The 18,679-nt window shown below is 43.1% G+C and overlaps 2 long non-coding RNA genes across 2 annotated transcripts in view; both read right to left on the reverse strand.

The window, feature by feature from the left end:
* Nucleotides 1–8,258: 8,258 nt before the first annotated feature.
* Nucleotides 8,259–11,640, reverse strand: LOC122493501. The gene is made up of 2 exons (XR_006299899.1): nt 10,916–11,640; nt 8,259–9,874 (listed from the first exon to the last, which is right to left on the reverse strand). It is a non-coding gene; the product is annotated as an uncharacterized LOC122493501 (long non-coding RNA).
* Nucleotides 11,641–12,064: 424 nt separating this feature from the next.
* Nucleotides 12,065–18,679, reverse strand: part of LOC122492654 — a 123,286-nt gene continuing 116,671 nt past the window's right edge. Inside the window, exons 4-6 of the long non-coding RNA XR_006299725.1 lie at nt 17,581–17,743; nt 15,326–15,423; nt 12,065–14,645 (exon numbers count right to left, since the gene is read on the reverse strand). This is a non-coding gene — a long non-coding RNA (uncharacterized LOC122492654). The remainder of the gene's footprint in view (nt 14,646–15,325; nt 15,424–17,580; nt 17,744–18,679) is intronic.

The raw sequence follows: 18,679 nt of genomic DNA on the forward strand, positions 1-18,679 counted from the left end.
AGATAAGTTTTAGACATGATGAGTTTGAGATTTATACTCATCTCCCACTCAACTGAAGCTCCATGTGAGCAGGGGACCTTGTGTATCCCATTGTGCATAATATCTTCATCGACCACAGTGTCTGGGATATAGTAAATGCTCAATACATGTCTACTGACTGAAAGAATTTAAGGGGGGCGGTGCCTGGGTGGCTCAGTCGGTTGGGCGTCCTACTTTGGCTCAGGTCACGATCTCCCAGCTCGTGTTCAAGCCCCGCAACGGGCTCTGTGCTGACAGCTCGGAGCCTGGAACCTGCTTTGGATTCTGTGTCTCCCTCCCTCTGCCCCTCCCCCACTTGTGCTCTGTGTGTGTCTCTCTCTGAGAAGTAAACATTAAAAAAATTAAAAAAAAAGAATTCAAGGTAAGATGCATGTAAAAAATAAGGAATAGCATAATATTCAATAAGTGAAATTATTTCAATAAATTTTGGAAGGCCATACAACAGACCATCTTAAAACCAAGAGATACATGAGTATAATATTTAATAACATAAAAAGATTCATGGTATAATGAGGAGGAAAAAAAGTTATACATCTATATCTGTTTAAGTACAATAAAATCTTATTCTGTCGGTAATTTACTCGATGGGGGACAACATCTAACATTTATATTTGGATGGCAGAATAGTGAGGGATTTTTATTTTCTTGTTCTTGATCATCTCTATTTCTAAATGTTCTCGTGGACATGTCATGATTGACAGTTGTTTTGGCTTCTTTGGTTTTTATAAGATAAGCATAAGTTGGGGCGCCTGGGTGGCTCAGTTGTTTAAGTGATCGACTTTGGCTCAGGTCATGATCTCACGGTTCGTGGGTTCGAGCCCCATGTCGGACTCTGTGCTGACAGCTCAGAGCCTGGAGCCCGCTTCCAATTCTGTGTGTCCCTCTCTCTCTGCTCCTCCCCTGCTCACACTCTGTCTCTGTCTCTGTCTCTCTCTCTCTCTCTCTAAAAAATAAATAAAAACATTTAGAAAAAATGTTTAAGGGGCACCTGGGTGGCTCAGTCAGTTAAGCATCTGACTTGGGCTCAGGTCATGATCTCAGTTTGTGAGCTCGAGCCCTGCATTGGGCTCTGTGCTGACAGCTCAGAGCCCGGAGCCCGTTTCAGATTTTGTGTGTCCCTCTCTCTGCCCCTCCCCCACCCCTGCTTGCATGTGTGTGCATGTGTGCGTGCTCTCTCTCTTAAAAATAAATAAACATTAAACATTTTTTTAAATTTTTTAAGATAATCTTAAGCCAAGATGGGATCACACAGAAATACAGAAATATCTCTGATATGGTCACTGACTAACCTGTTAATGTTCTTTTTTTTTTTTTTTAAGATTTTCTTTTGAAGTAATCTCTACACCCAATGCAGGGCTCAAACTCACAACGCCTGAGATCAAGAGTCGCAGGCTCCACCAACCAAGCCAGCCAAGTGCCCCTAATCTGCTAATGTTCTAAGCAGCAAGCAAAAGGCCACTTTCATTAATGCCATCCCCAAAACTGAATAAGATAAAGCCCTGCACTCAAAGGGAAAACAATTTGGAGATTTAGGGGTTCCATTCGGTTGTCACTTTGTTTAGTCTAATTTTGTTTTATTCGGGCAGTAAATGACAAAGCCTTTTTTAAAAAACAATAATTTGTCAGTCACAGTAGTAAGAACTGGCTGTGGCACCGAGAGGATCTTAATTTTACTACTCACTTTCCTTACCAGCAGTTTTGCGATAAACTTTTGTTGCAAAAAGACTTTTTTTTTTTTAATTTGAGAGAGAGAGAGAGAGAGAGAGAGAGAGAGAGAGATCAACTGCTAGAATGTGAGTGGGGGAGGAGCAGAGCAGGGGGGGGAGAGAGAGAGAGAGAGAGAGAGAGAGAGAGAGAGAGAATCTCCAGCAGGCTCCATGCTCAGCACAAAGCCCTACCAGGGGACTCGATCCCACAACTGTGAGATCATAACCTGAACCAAAATCTTCAGACACTTAACCAACTGACCACCCAGGCACCCCGCAAAAAGACTTTAAAAAGCAATAAAGAAGGTCATTTCTTCCTTCTCATAGACTCACTCACTAATTTTTCTTTCCACTCTTCAGGAGCTTACGTGTCCTTAAATGATCTTATAACCTCTAGCTATTTTTTTTCTAACCTAGTCTTTTGTAACTGGTTGATGGAACAACAACAACAATAAAAATAAAAATGAAGTTGTCAAATTCCAAACTGTAGGATAAATGAGTTTCAAAGGACCTGAAGGTCTATCTTATTTTATGAAGAGGAAACTGAGGCTAAGAGAGAGGAGATCAATTGCTGGTAAGCATCTGCTTTCCTGGTTCATGTCTGCGTTTGTCAAAGCCCTCATGGCTAATCAGTGCCTTCTTTGCTAGGCTGTTTCTACAACTATTTCCTTCAGGAAGAGGAAGTTAGTCATTACGAAATCATCTGCCGAATGCCAAGACCTTCTCAAACTTTTGAGAATGCCAAGCCTGAATTGTACTGTCAAGCTCACTTTTTATTCTACTAAAAATCGTATTTGTTTTTTGTTTGTTCAACATCACCAACTCATATGCAGCAGCAAAGTAATTTACCTCAATTGATGCGGATCCAAGTAACTATCCCAGGGACACACTTTCCCCTAAAATACACTTAGAAAGCTTTTCCCAAGGATTTCTACCAGAACAACAACAACCAAATAAATGTTTCTAAGCATGGTCCGGAATATGAACATTCTGAATATAAATGAGCTTTCAGAGTCTCCTTTTGTTTCCTGTGGGAAAAGATTGCCACACACAACACACAAATACACAGAAATAAGCAATTTTATTAGGAAATCCCAAAGAGTGGTTTTAAATCCCAGAGGCTCCCACTTGTGTCCTGGAAAATAGGATGAATAAAGATATGTAAAAGTCATCTATATTTCCCCACTGAATACCCACATTTGACCATTTTAAAAGACTCCGATCTTTTCCCACGGTAATGGCAGCCTTAGCTGGCATTAAATGAATGGCATTTACAGGAAGGATTTATCCTTGCGTTAATCCTCTTTGAAATACATGAATAGAGTGCCACCATAAAGGAGAGTCCTATTAACAATTGATCTTTTGCATTTAGCAGCAATAAGAAGTCTTACATTAAATAAAGGCTGCTTTTACCTTCAGGCTCATAAAATTATAAGCTAAACATAGAGAATCATTTTCTAATGAATGACATCTTAACCACTACGTATTTGTTCCATAACTGAGATGTAAGCTCTACACTCTACCCACAGCCACATCTCTATTTGGCCACATTCTTTGCTACTATTATTTATTGAGTATGCCACCACTAATTTTTAGATGACTAGCTAGAAAGCCACTGGTACTATTCACTTGAAATGCATTGTGGTACCAAAGTCCTCAGGACAATAGCGAAAGGAGAGCTATTACTTGTTTCTAAATGTTAGTGAATGACACGGAACACAGTGGAGGGACAGAGGTGGCCCTCTAGCTCCACTGAGAAGATAGTGGGATTGTTACGAAAGGATTTTTTTTGAAGGTAAAATCATAACACTTGTACAGATACAAAATAAACACATGCAAATGAGTTTTAGTTAACTCATTATTAAATGGGAGAGTGAGGCATATTTTAAAACCACTTCAAAGTTAAATTTAAAATAGGCATGTCTCTAAACCAGGAATATTGACATGAATTTCCAAATGGATGCACAAGTGGCTTTTCCATGGAGAGGCTAGATTTGTCCCTCTACTGGACCAAATTCTTTACTATTCCATAGACTAAATTCTTTACTATTCTATAGACAGTAATCTTTTAAATAGCTATCTAAAATTTGAGGAGTTGTAAAATAGCTCAAAAGCAATGAAAGGCACATAATCAGAATGAGAATCAGATAACTGGGTGAAGGTCGTGCAATAAAATGTATTATATTCATGAAGCACAAATTCTTCCCTGAAATCAAACAGAATGCATGGGCCTTTTTTTTTTAATGTAAGTACAAAATCAGTTCATCCAAGAGGATAAGACAATAAAAATCATGGGATGTTGAGCTGAAAATTCCCCTGAGACATAACTTATACCATTGTTTCTAACTATATTATATCACAGCCACATTCAGTGATAGCAAGGCAATTAAATAGTCACGATGCCCATTCAAATTAGATTTGCTTCTGATTGAAAGAAATTTGGAAGACTGGGTGAGAGAAGGTAAAAATACAACCCATTCTAATAAAAAGGATAACATCAGGAAATTTGCATGGAGAAGATATGACATTACTCTCATGGTATTACTGAAATTATTATGGTTACTGCGATTCTGTTACAATTCTCTTTAAGAGACTTTCAATCTCACTACTTTAAATTTTTTTTAATGTTTATTTTTGAGAGAGAGAGAGAGAGAGAGAGAGCATGAGCAGGGGAGGGGCAGAGAGAGAGAGAGAGGGAGACACAGAATCTGAAGCTGGCTCCAGGCTCTGAGCTGTCAGCACAGAGCCCGATGCAGGGCTCGAACTCACAAACCGCAAGATCACGACCTGAGCCAAAGTTGGACACACTGAGCCACCCAGGCACCCCATCAATCCCACTACCTTATAGTCATGGCTGATAAAAGCTTGCAAAACACCATGGTGGATTTCACGTCAGAGGACCACATAACCTTGAATGCTATAAGGGGAAACTGAGCAGATTTGGTTCTTTGTTAGCTTTATATTTATAGTGCAACATTTTAGAAAATCCTTCCCAAAGAGGAGACAAGTCAATCTATTGCAGAGTAAACAAAGAATGCCTGAAATAAAAATTATCTTAAATAAATAAGGATGAAAGGAAACAGACGGTTGAGCAATATAAATTTCTCAACTGATTTTCTTGATCTTTTTATTAACTAGTAAACTAGCAATTATGAATGAATGAATGAATGAATGAATGTGAGAGATATCCCTGTGTGTTAGCAGTTCACAATTTGAGGAGAGACACATGAAAAGAAATTAGCAGTAAGAGAGGAAACAAGACCAACACTCTACAGAGACATGCTGATCACTATCTAGTTCATTAATTACGGGGTCCTGACTTAATAGTTATCTGCAAGGGTCAGTCTAGGACCCAACAGAGTCCACATTTCATTGGTGACACATTTTACACATACAAGAGCAGAAAAATAAGTAGGAAGGAGTGTTAAATAATCAGGAATCTGGAATATTCTGGAGACCTTCTGCGTATGGCTAGGGTTCCATAAAGGGAGCCTATTTTGATAGGAACACGCCCATCTAAACTTATTCAGGAAAACAAAGGAAATGGTCATATTCACAGCAGGCACAGGCATGTGCACTACCCGGAACGGCTATGAAGGCTGCCTTCACAAAGCAACTTTGACTCCTTGCCCGGATGACTGCTTCCCTCTGGATGCCTGATGCCTTCTCGTGAAAACAGAAGAACCAGTCGCCAGCACCCATTTCCCAGCAAGATCTTCTCTGAGACGCGCTTGCAGGGTATACTTTGGAAGAAGGTGAAGTTGTTGAGAAAGTCTCCAACGCCCCCCACATCCTGGTCCTCCGCGCACTTGAACCGTCCCCTGACTCTGACCCCCAGGCTGGTAAATATCCCCCCTGGGCTTCACATCCCTACGCAGAACCTTTCTTTGGGGTGAGAGACCCGTGTCCCTACTCGTGTTCAAATGTGTTATGTGACACGTACAGGCTCTGGCACTGCTTGCTTTCTCTCTCCCTTCTCTACGCTTCTCTTTGCCTTTGTCCCTATGTCCTTTCTTTTCTGTCTTCTCCGTTTCTTCTTCTATTCTTTTGATAGCCAAAGTATACACGTAGGAAGAGGATGAGTACTGAAGCACTAACACTTGGCATCACGTATCACTCCCCATTTCACAGATGTCCACCCTCACCTCACTCCTCCGAGCCTACTTCCTGTTTTGTGTGAACCGAAGGCGATGATACTGGTCCCAAAGAGTTCCTGTGAGAAGGACATCCTGATAGTACACCGGAGGCACTCACCAGCATGCATCACCTCAGTTAGTAAGTATCGCGAGAAAAGGTAAGTGCTATTTATTATCACCATCATCAATAAAATATCCCACACTTCCCGAGCCTTCTCCCTGGTCCCCTGTGAGACAGTCCTTTGAGCCCTCTCACTTCTCACAACCTTGCCTCATCTGGGATTGGTGATGATGTTAACAATGAAGAGGGTACAGTGAAGAGGATAAATATGATGGTGCAGACGGACATCGTGACGTAGGGGGAAGAAGCGGGCAAACAGAAGATACATGAAGTTTAGTCAGTTCTCATTTTGGGCCAGATACCGCCCTGGGAGCTTCCCAGACATCGCCACACTTCCCTCGCGTGGCAGTTCTATGAGGTGGATGCTGTTATGACCATCACCCCCTAGCTTGAGGAGATGGAGGCCTGGCCACGTTCACAAGGGTAGTAAGTGGCAGGGCCAGACTCTGAACAGTCTTGCTCTTAATCGCCACAGCCCTCTGCTTGCCAAGGTTGCATGATGCTCTGAGACAAAGACATGATAGAAGCCACTTCCTCTGGTTTCAGAGAGCAGGGCAGGTACACTCTTCTCTAGGGAGGAAGAGGGGAACAGAGAAGTGCTCATTAGCCGAGACGCTTGGGGAACAGTTCAGTGCACAGCAGTGCAGGTGCCTGACTGACGCGTGGCTCCCACAACCATGCTGTCTAGTGTGGAAACCAAGGAAAGCACGAGAGCGGAGCACTCACGACTGGGATGGGCGCCCTTACAAGAAGAGACAGAAGGATGCCTCTCTCTATCATGTCAGAACACTGCAAGAATGCAAGCAGCGAGAGAGGACTCCCCAGGAACCCAATCAACCGGCATCTTGATCTTGCTGTTCCCAGTCTTTGGAACTGTGAGAGGGGCGCCTGGGGGACTCAGCCGGTGAAAGGTCCGACTTCAGCTCAGGTCATGATCTCGCGATTCGTGTGGGTTCGAGCCCCGCTTCGGGCTCTGTGCTGACAGCCCGGAGCCTGGAGCGGCTTCGGATTCAGTGTCTCCCTCTCTCTCTGCTCCTCCCCCACTCGTGCTCTGTCTCTCTCTCTCAAAAATAAACATCAAAAAACATTGAAAAAAAGGGAATTTATCTTTTATGTTTCATAAATTTCCCAACTTAGGGTATTTCATGTCATATCTTGATAAACCAGTTTTTAAGACTGGGTTACAAAATCAGAAAAGAGCCATGCTTCCATTTTATTTTTTAGCTCTGTGAGTTTTAGAAGTTATTTACCACTTCTGCCCTCAGTTTCCCCACCCGTAAAATTAATATACGGAGAGTACCTAACTTTACGATGTTACGCTAAGGATTAAGTGAACTAACCTCTGTTGTCACCACTAACACGTTGGCTATGCTGTTTTTTGGTGCATGTATTACACGATGCAGTTTGGGAGCTGGGTTTGAAGAAGGGGAACAAGAAGAGGAAGCAGATCTACCATTGAGCAAGTACTGAGTGTGTACGAGGCTCTGTGCTGAGCAGTATCACCCAGGCTGTCTTTTATGCCTCACTGGAACCCTACTGCAGGCACTAAAATAATGCAGATAAGGAAACCAAAGTTCAGAGAAAACAAATAGCTTCCCAAAGATCAGCACAACTAGAAGTTGGCAGATCTGAATCCAGCCCGTTTTCTTAGCAAGAATGTTACTTTGACTCACCTAAAAATGAGTGGCATCTTGGAGTATAGAGTGGCTTTAGGCTCCGTCTTAAAAAAGCTTCCACGAGAAGATCAAAGATATTCATGAAAGCTTTTAGGAACTGACCAGCCCACCTCATCTATAACAGGTACACAGATAGAAATTGAACCAGTGGTCCGTGAAAGTGGGGTCAAGGGTCTGTGATGCTCTCTTGGGTTTCTCTCATCCAGTGGTGGGCAGGAAGCAACTTCTGCTAACTGACAGGAGCTGATCGCTTAATTTTCAGGAATACTGTAAGCTGGTTGTTATTTAGCTGTTACTAAAATTGTAATTATATAAGCTTACAAATTAATTTCATTGAAACTGAAGGTAAAAAATACTCAAAACTGTTCACTTCACAATTAGGTGACTACATTTTACTAGTATCTATGCTTTTGTGGTTAATTACTTCTAACTGTATCCGTAGGTAGAAATACTATAAAACAGTGTGCCACTGTGACCTCTTCGTAGCTGCATGTTGTCAATGATGTTACCTTGGAGCTTGACATCAGCCTCGGAGATGGTATTTACAGTGTGGAAATCATCAAATGAAGTAACTCAAAGCTTGATTTATCATTGTGCTTATTGTTTACATCTAACAAAGTGATGGAAAAGAAGTTAATAATGCAGGTTAGAGTCAAAAATGTGTCTGTAGCTGTTATATTGTGACTAGGACAAAAATTGATGATTTAGTCTTATAGTGTTCAAAAATTACATTCTGATAGTATTTAGCAAAGTCATTCGCTTCATTGACAAATGAGTGAAGATCTGACATACATCCCTGTTTTATTCCCATCTTAGGTGTTAATGTGAATGAAAATATGAATCAACATTCATGTCGGAACTACACTCATTCATCAGTTGCAATCACAGTTTGGCTATGGATACAGGAGTCTGGCAAAAATCAATGAAAGTTTCTGGAAGAATCAACTGCTGATACAGAATTCATAACCAAAGTATTGTATATTTTATTATTATTTATAAACGGAATGCTCTACGTTACATGGGTAAAATTGGTGACGAGCTTACCTACGCGTACGTTGTTTTGCAGACCCTGTGCTCAGCTCATCTTCACGGGGGAGGAGTTTTTCTATGAATCTGACTACTGCCCTTGGGTGCCTATCTTTCAAAAGAGTTAGAGATTGTATGCATAAATATCCATTCTGCCTTCTGACGCTGCTTTTCCATAATCCTGAGAGGCAAGGCAGAGACACGCCAAAAACCCAGGCGTCTCTGTTTCATTGGCTGCCTTCTCTCTTTTTAGAACCATTTCGCTGTACTGAGACAGTGGGAAGAGTGAGCCTCACAGCGGCTGCAGCTGGTGCTAGAGTTGCCTCAGACCCTTACCATTCAAGCAGGGAGATCTGAGACTCAGGGGTGGGAATCCCAGTGATTCCCTCCCCTCAAAACTGCACTGGTAAGAGATCCTAAGCCTGCCCTTGGTGCAGGCAGATTATGTCTCTGTGCAATGGAGTTCTGCATTCTGTTTGGCGCCAAGGCCACAGCATAATGAAAACTGCCTTCTTGCCTTCTCTGGAAATATATATTCCCTTTGGAAACTGGGGATACCTTAACTGGATTTTCTTTTTCCCCAAATAGCATCTTAATCTCATCTTCTTGCACCTTATATTTATATTTATATATCTGACAGTTCTCACAAATTACAGAAACAGCCTGTCTCTCTGATTACACCTGCACCCATCTCCCTTCCCTGCACCGGAGTCTTCAGCAACACTTGAGCTAGAAGACAAAGTCCGACGGGCTCCAGGATCTATATGATCATAATATGGCTCCTTGAGGCCCCAGGGATGATAGGTAAAGCAGCATGAAACAAGGCAGAGAGGGAAAAAAAAAAAAAACCTGCTCAAATTTCTATTAGTTCTGTAATTTGTGAAACAAAGTCATGGTGCTAATTGTTCTGCAACAAGGTGAAAACTCTGTCTTTATCATGACAGAAAATCACATAAAGGGAAAACGAAGCCTGCTGGCTGGGAAAAGGGTTCACAGCGGTCAGTGGTCCTCAGCACTCCCTCATGAGGAAGAATAACTGCGTCCCTGACGGCCCATGACGTGGCACTGCCACAAAAGCCACACACAGGGTTTGGAGCATGGAGCACGGTGGCCAGGAGCTGCTTTTGAATGTGCACGTTTCTTCCCCATGGATGAGTAGATGCAAGGAATCTAGAAAAACAGATTTCCAGAAAATTCCATGACCGTTTCCAAAAACATATGTCCCTCTCACTCTGGCTTTCATTTGTCCACTTTTGATGAGCAACTTTTCTGAGCAATGTTTTATTTTCCTTTTAGGCCTACTATCACAAAAGCTACTGCAAACATGATTATAAATGCCAACTAAGTCTCATTAGGGTGAAAATCAGAAAAGGATGTAGAATGTGGCAGAATAGGGAACTTGTCTGTCTAAACGTGGCATCTGCTACTCAAACCAAGCAACTGTTGTCCATAGAAATACAGGACTGGTGTCGCCAGAGCTTGGGTTATTTTACAGAAGCCAGAAACATGGGTTTTATTAGAAATATCTGAATTTCGGGGTGCCTGGGTGGCTCAGTTGGTTAAACATCCAACTCTTGATTTTGACTCAGGTCATGATCACAGCGTCATGGGATCAAACCCTGAATTGGGCTCTGCACTGGGCAGGGAGCCTGCTTAGGATGCTTTCGCCCTCTCTCTGCCCCTCCCCAACTCGTGCTCTGTCTCTCTCTGTCTCTCTCTTAAAAAACAATCTGAGTTTTAAGGATGAGAATTACCAATAACTTAAAAATAATGATGACTTTGTAGACTGGAAACCTGTAGACTACCTGGGGGCCAATTTTGAGACATCAGTTTGCAACTAGTAACTGAAATCCATGAGGCAATTAAAAGGACATGAAACATCTCATTTCACCACAAAAACTAGACACAAATGAGCTCTATGGACATACGGTGCTATGATTTAGCGCTGACCAAACGGAGGGAGAGAACTCTTCACTACATAGAATCTGACCTTTCCCACTTCCAAGGCAAATGATGCGAGTGATTTTGCTGTTCCAAAGTGCCTGATGGCCTGATTACCATAGCTCAAGTCATGCCAAGTAGTGATTCAATTACCTGATAATGAATGATGAGCTGGACCTTCGGACAGATTTCATGCTCTCCACTGACATTTTAATTACAAATTCCACAAATTGATCTATTGATACATCAGACAAAGGCATTCACACTTACCGCCAAACCATAGAGTTCTGTAAATTTGTCATGTGGTATTTCAGGAGGCTGGTCTTTGTAAGTGCCTTTCATCAAGCAATGGATTTTTATAATGAAGTCCGCAGGCAAAGGCCTTATCCATTTGACCACTAACATCTAAGAAATGTTCCCCTTATCTTGTTTATCTACAACCAATTACATAATGACAATTAAAAAATAAGACTGAAATGTGCTTACTTCTTGAATAAAGCAAATCTTTGCATTTAGTACAAATAAACAGGCCTAAACCAATAAACACAGCTCTTTCTGATAAATTTATGAGCCAGTTTCCTAAAGCAACACAGTTGCCATTTCTGTAGACTCAGTGAGGCTCTTTATAATGTTCTCATTAGATCAGAATAAGAAGCACAAATAAAAATACAATGCTTCCTGGTACCTTGAGGAGGGCTTAGTCAACACCAATGGCAAACAGATTCACATGTTGCCAGTGACTCCATCTCCGAGATAAAGCTATAAACGTTTGACTAACTTCCAATGCAATATTTATGAAAGTTCCCCCTAGGAAGTAATTGCAATCTCCATAAATGCCTGCAATAAGAAAATATAGTTTGGGAAACGTAGGTTTTTTAATGGCTCAGCAGAAGGTTAGAGTCAGAGTACTCATGAAGGAGAGGAAGTCAGGTCACCCCAATCCTTTCTCTGCCTAGCAGTCATCTGCAAAGCTTAAAGATTCAGGCTGCTGTTCAGGAGCCTGGGTGGCTCAGTCGGCTAAGCGTCCGCCTTCAACTGAGGTCATGATCTCGCGGTTCATGGGTTTGAGCCCCACGTCAGGCGCTGTGCTGACAGCTCAGAGCCTGGAGCCTGCTTCAGATTCTGTCTCTGTCTCTCTCTGCCTCTTCCGTGCTCATTTTCTCTATTTCTCTCTCTCTCTCTCTCTCTCTCTCTCTCTCTCTCTCTCTCTCTCAAAAATAAATAAACATTAAAAAATTTTTTTTTTAATTCAGGCTGCTGTAAACACAGAAATATCTTTCTTGGTGAGAGAGTTTTCCTGTTGGTCTTCTGCTTCTTAATGTCTCTGAAATCCAGCCATTATATGTGAACTGGATCAAGATCACCATAAATACTGGAAACATTATGTATATAATTATATAAATACTGGCCGGGTGAGACTATTTTCTGAGGCATGTATTTACGACACTGATTAAACAGAATACAAAATGTCACTGGCCTTGATGTTTATTGTATTTCTTGAATTCAGTGTTTACTTTCCTTGGGGTTATAACAATGGATGTGTTACCAAAGATGTCAGGGGGGAAAGATGTGGGTAAAACTTAATCAAAAATGAGAGCAGTGGTTGGCTAATCCTGAGTTAATAAATAAGATACTTTCCCCCAAATGGAAAATGTCATTTCCCTGGGTAGTTTTCAATAACTGAGGCTAGCTGGGGCTACCTTGCCAATGCACATTCTTAAAAAGTAAGAGGTAAGTGAATTAGAAAAGTTTTGGGGACTTCATGCTATCAAATTATAAGTTCAATGCATTTTTTTTCCCACTGAAGTGACTAGTTGTTACACACAGTTCATTTAAATCGAGCGGCAGGTTAAACGGTACCATGTGACACTAAAATAGATTGACTCAAAGGGAAAAGTAAAATCAAGCAGACTGGGTTCACACACATTCGACTGACTGATAGAACTTTCCACGTTCTGACCTTTCCCCGAGACATAAACTCCATAAAACCCGAAGACTTGTGTGTAGAGAGAAGTGAGTGTTTTGGAGAAGATGTGACTTTTTCCTCTACGACTTTCCCAGGATTAAACGCACCATTAAGAGCACAAGATTCAGCCTCTCCATCCCCGCCCTTTTGGAGAAGGATGTGATACATCCTTGCAACGGCCTCCTGCGTACTGAGCAGACAAACTGGCCCGCCCCCAGGCAGTGCTGAGAAACAGACCGTCTGGTCTGGGGACCCTCCCTGAACGAGAGCCCTGCTCCTGCCTGATAACACCTCCGCCCCTGTTCCCACGCTGCCTGGTCACTAGGGTGACTTGTGACTTGCAGCCACACCACGTTCAGGCCAGTATTTCTCGAGAGGATTCAAGATCCAAAACCCTTCTCAACCCAACGGAGACCAAAGCTTTAAGTGAGTGCTTTTACTGCCTGCTTGTGATAGTCTACTAACCACCGGAATCTATAAAGTTAAAGTCTGCTAATGACTTAACCTTCCACGGGACGGTTACACTTCAGAGCACGAGTCTGACACAGGGGAGGTCCAGGGAGACCTCTGTATTCGCTGCCAGGCTGAGAGAGAGAAAGGTTTGCGGTCTGGACCGCCCGAATGCTCTCGAGTCTGGGACGGCACGCCGTTGTTAACACACTGATTCAGATTCCGGCTACCAAGCTCACCGAGGGAGGAAGAACCACGTGTGCAGCTCTTCAAACACCCAGGTTGCGGGGACTCTGACTCGCTGTGGTCGAGGCAGTGGTCGAAAACTCACGATTTGTTTTTAAAGCCACACGGACACTGAGGCACGGAGTTCAGTGCCACTTGGAACTGGATTCTGGACACCCCATCGTTACTGAGATCCGTTCTGGCATTACATCTCTCTCTCCTCGATGGTGAGAGTACAACACGCAGTACATTGCTTCTTCTGTCAGTTTTCTTGGACACCGAGACGTATAAGCAGAGATCTTCAGAACCCGCGTGGGGTTCCGTCAGGGTTTAGATCCCAGATTTTCCATGTCTTGGAATACTCCGCATTGATGAAGGAGCAGCGGAAGCCCGAGATGACTGCACTCCGGCACCAAAATGAGTAAGCAGGACTCACAAAAAGCATCCCCGGCCACACCGTCGATATGGTAAAAGCAAGTTCCCTGTGGACATTTGAAAGGGTCCGTGTCTCTTTCAGCCAGCACATCCTGGGTGGGCTTCCTGCGCAAGGGTGACTGTAAGAGAGACCCTCACTGCTGGCCAACTACAGGTGCCTCCTGGACAGCGCCACACGCCTTAACGGGAGCACTTCTGCCCCTGCGTTCCCAGGCTGCAGAAGGACTGTGTTTGGAGAGGACCACGTCAGGCCTAATTAAGTCTGCTTTCCATAGCCAAGGTCAACTCAGCACTGCACGAGAGTCACGGGAAATCCTAAGATTTCTGTAAATAACTGGACAGACCCATCCTGTCTCACTCACTCAAAAGCCAACTTGGAGTCTAATAAATCAAATCATTAATATTTAGATGCATGTGTGTGGGCCACGTTCTGAGTCAGTCTGGCTCCCTAAATCCGGCCACCAGGACACCGAATGTTTTTAGAGCCCCTCCTCATTACGAAGGCAGTGGAATGTGATTTCCCGTGAGGTTTCTAAATGATAATTTTTTTGCTCTGATTTGGAGGATAGTAGAGTCTGGCCAGTTACAACCATTTTATTTAACGTTCAACAAGAGGTTAAGAGTGAGGACTTTGGTATTTTGGTGCTGAAGTTCATATTTCATAAATACGATTCACTTCAACATTATCTGTCCCTACAAAATGCCTTTGGCTCATAGCTCAGTGGGTTGAACATTCCTATCTCTGAGCCATGTGATAATGGCAAAGACACTTCATCTCTCACCTTGGGCTTCTCAGCTGGAAAATGATAAGGCTGAACTTACCCTCAAAATCCAGGGAGTGGTGAGAAATAGCTACTGCCCCTCATGCATCTTGTGTTCAAAGATATGAATGCACTGTGAGCTGAAGCGATGCGCTTTCCCCCACTAGAGAAAGAGCCACAGAATAGTTAATGAGAATAGATACAATTCACCGGGTAACACATTTGAGGAAAAAAGTTTAAAGGGACAAGCAGGGATTTCTCTTGACCCGTCCAACTGTACTGCACTTTTCTCTGTCAGAGGTTTTTACGAAGTAATTACAGCTAATGACTCGCGGTCATCACGAGAATTTGGGAGACGTCTACACCTGACCCTTCCAGTGCTACCATTACTTGGGCACGAAAGAAGCAATAATATCCTTTGATTGCCTATTATACGCCAGGCATTTTGGCATGTCTGTGTGTCTCATTTAATACGATAACCCTAAGGCACAGGCATAATTACTTCCACTTAGCAAGGAGGAAACTGACATTCAGAGAAGTTAAGTAGCTGCGTGAAAGTGGCACAGGCAGAAAAGGATAGAATCGGACTTGAACTCAAGCTCTGTTTGATGCCAACATGGTTTTTCACATCCCATACTTTCCCAACATCCAGAAAATCCCAGTGTTCATGGGGAGCCGAAAGGGCATGCAAAGTCCTAGCTCCTCCCTCTCCTCCCAAACTCCCTTCATTTTTCTGCACTCTGAGCCCTTTGGCTCTGGTTGCTGGAAAACACAGCCTTGAAGAATTTCAAGGTGACCGATACGGCTCAGCGATTAGACCTTCCCGATGCTGTTTATACTGACCAGTCTCTCCAGCACGAGGCGTTGCCCTCTTTTTCCCTGGCCTGGCTCTGTGTCCTATGTGGGCTGCTCCCCGGCCCTCTGGCTTCTTCTGGGTTCACCTAATAGGGGACACTGGAAAGGATCAGAAAGCCGAAGGGGAGACAAGTCAGGGTGGGGTCATCACCGTCACTCCCCTCGCACATCCTGCCCACCTGCCGTCTGGCACCAGGCGGTTCTGCTTTTTTCCTTTCCTGTCTCCTGGGGCCCGGAGGTTGCCTGCCTCATGGCGCTTTGTCATCTCTCAGACTCTGCTCACATCTCTGTATCTAGCTCTTCAATAAACAGGGGTGTGAACCTTCTGGTGAGCCGTCTGCTTCCTGCCCAGCCCCCCCCTGGCACATGTAATTACAGCGAATTATGATGAACTGCCATTGTCACCCTTCCCAGGACTCTCAATGTACCCCCAGAATCTGAAACACAAATATGTATAACTCGTGTTTTTACAGCCCAATGGCCCAAATTCATTGCCCAAGCCCCACAGACTAGTTCCTCAGTCTTGCCTCGGGATTGTTTCCCCCAGAGAATAATATCCTAGTCCTTAATATAGTCTCTTCCTTTGTCTCTGTACACAGAGACTAGCACAATTTTCTGTCTTAGAATCCTAGACATTCCACATCTCACTCAGTCACAAGAGATATGCCTGCATTTCCACTTCCTAAGAAAAAGTCTGGAAAAGAGAGTCCAACCCACGTAGGTTAAAAAAAAAAAAAGTACAGTATAAATAATAAATTTAAACCAAAGAAAAAAACATGTGACATATATTGTCTTCTAAACTTTTGCGTTAGATTGCTTGGTAAGTTATAAATGTTTACAAATGTTGCCATCAATATGTCCTTGAGATCTAAATCTTTTTCCTTTGCCAGGTTTGCTACTTTTTTGTAGTCTTCATGGTTTCTTTGAAATTGGTTTCAGATACATTGTGTTTGGTGTAGGGCACTTTGATTCCAAGTCAATTTAGTTTGTTCCTGTGGACCAGGGAGTCTGGGGAGGGGGGAGAAGCAAGAGAGGCTGTGGCTGAGGGCAGGAGAAGCCACATCAATAATTATTATAAAATGTATCTCTGAAAAGGAGAGGTCATTTTAGAAATGGCTGACTTCTCAGAGGTGGATAAATGCTCCCGAGATGTGGCTCCTGAGTGCTTGGCTCACTGTCTTGATGGGGAGAAAAAGCCCTAAACCATTGTGGGGCCACTACGGACAGCAGCAAAGCCTGGGACAGTGACGGTGGCTCTAAAACTGTGTAGTGACCGTTGTCGCCAGCCGCAATCCTTCCCCCAGTTCCCAGATATGACCATTGTATAACACTTGCTTTTACTTTCTACTAGTTTGGATGATCCTTGTAATAATACATCTAGAGGTTGACTGCAACATGTGTAAACAGTTATAGCTTATTAGGCAATTTACTGTAAAAGTTTAAAAGCCAGGATGTATCAAGTGCTTAACCCAATGGTTTCCTTGATTTCTATTTATTTACACTGTGCTTTCTCCCCGCTGTGGATTAGACTACTTCTTCCCAGCAGACAAGACACATTCCTGCTATGTAGGGTCCTGGATGGGGCTTCAGGATGACTGAGGATCTCTCAGGGTTTAGGTTAGGGGGTTCCCAAAGTATCACCAGAACCACCTGATCAGAGTTCCAGATACAAGTCCCCAGGCTCTACCCTGAAGCTTCTGGTTCGGGTTCTAATAAGGCTCTGAAAATTGCATTTATTTCTTCCCAAATGAGAATCGTTTACCAGTGCAAAGGTTTTTACCAGTTCGAATATCTCGAGAATCTATGAGCCTCCAACTGGCAGGCCAGAAAAACACTGCTTTTTATAACCATCTCAACAGATCCAATCACTGAATGGACTTTCACAACTGCACAGAACATACCTGCCACCTACCTAAGGCTTTAATAAAGGAAAGGATGTATATGGGAGGAGCAAGAGGGTACAGACAAATAGCAGGGCCCCCAGATCCTTCTAGGCACAGCTGTGACAAAGCCTGTTCACTGGAGGTAGGTCTTTGTTACAGAGAACAGATTGCACATATTTCCAAAAGGTTCCTTTCTCCTCCTCGCTGACAAAGACACAGTCATTTTTCTTGGCTGTGTGCTTGGTGAGATTCCTGGAGGTAAGGGCCCTGAATGTACAGTCCCCCTCCTAAAACTGTGCTCTCAGGACTTTCTCATTCCCAAAGTGGTCCACACTGAGCCTCCAGCATCATCAAAGTTACCATGTAAGTGTTTCTACGGTTTCTGCCCCAGCTAAGCTGATGTCAGTTGTCTTTATCAGTATTCACTTGTCCCCAGGTTTTGAAGTGGCCATTTGTCCCGTGAGTTCAATTCTTTAACAGGTTCCAGAAAAGTTGTTGATTTTCTGTGCATTCAGCGTTTTTCCTGTTGGAACAACGGGAAAATGACGTCCAAGCTGTCACATGCCAGAGTTGAAACTTCAAGTACAACAATGTTTTTATAAAGAATTCCAGGGGCGCCTGGGTGGCTCAGTCAGTTAAGCATCCGACTTCAGCTCTGATCATGATCTCACAGTTCATGGGTTTGAGCCCCGCGTCAGGCTGTGCTGACAGCTCAGAGCCTGGAGCCTGCTTCGGATTCTGTGTGTCCCTTTCTCTGCCCCTCCCCCGCTCGCACTGTGTCACTCTCTCTCAAAAAACAAACATTAAAAAAATTTATAAAGAAGTTCTGAGTCCTTGTTGGGGTATAAGTGAGAGGAAGTAATGACAAAATATGACACGAGAAATGACCTGAAATATCTTTCAAATTTTTTTTTCAACGTTTATTTATTTTTTGGGACAGAGAGAGACAGAGCATGGACGGGGGAGGGGCAGAGAGAGAGGGAGACACAGAATCGGAAATAGGCTCCAGACTCCGAGCCATCAGCGCAGAGCCCGACGCGGGGCTCGAACTCACGGACCGCGAGATCGTGACCTGGCTGAAGTCGGACGCTTAACCGACTGTGCCACCCAGGCGCCCCTGAAATATCTTTTATATTGTAGATAATATGTACGGAACTTTGCTGTTTTCCTGTCGGTGCAAAAGCAAGTTAATGAAAAAAATCAATGGGATAGACAAGCTTAATTAATTAATTAAATTGTTTTCTTAATTTAAAAAGTAAAGTATTTTTCTTACTTAAAAAAGTAAAAAAAATCAAGTCCATTTTAGAACATTTTTGTAAAAATGAACATTTTATTTGAGAGGCAAAAAGTGTTAATTTGTTACATACAAATATTCAGGTTCTGTCATTTTGTAGAACAACCTGGTGTTTCATCAACAGAGTGATTGTGGTCTCAGCCAGTCTTATTCTTTACAGTAAGC

Source organism: Prionailurus bengalensis, chromosome D2, assembly GCF_016509475.1.
Source record: "Prionailurus bengalensis isolate Pbe53 chromosome D2, Fcat_Pben_1.1_paternal_pri, whole genome shotgun sequence".
Taxonomy (NCBI): domain Eukaryota; kingdom Metazoa; phylum Chordata; class Mammalia; order Carnivora; family Felidae; genus Prionailurus; species Prionailurus bengalensis.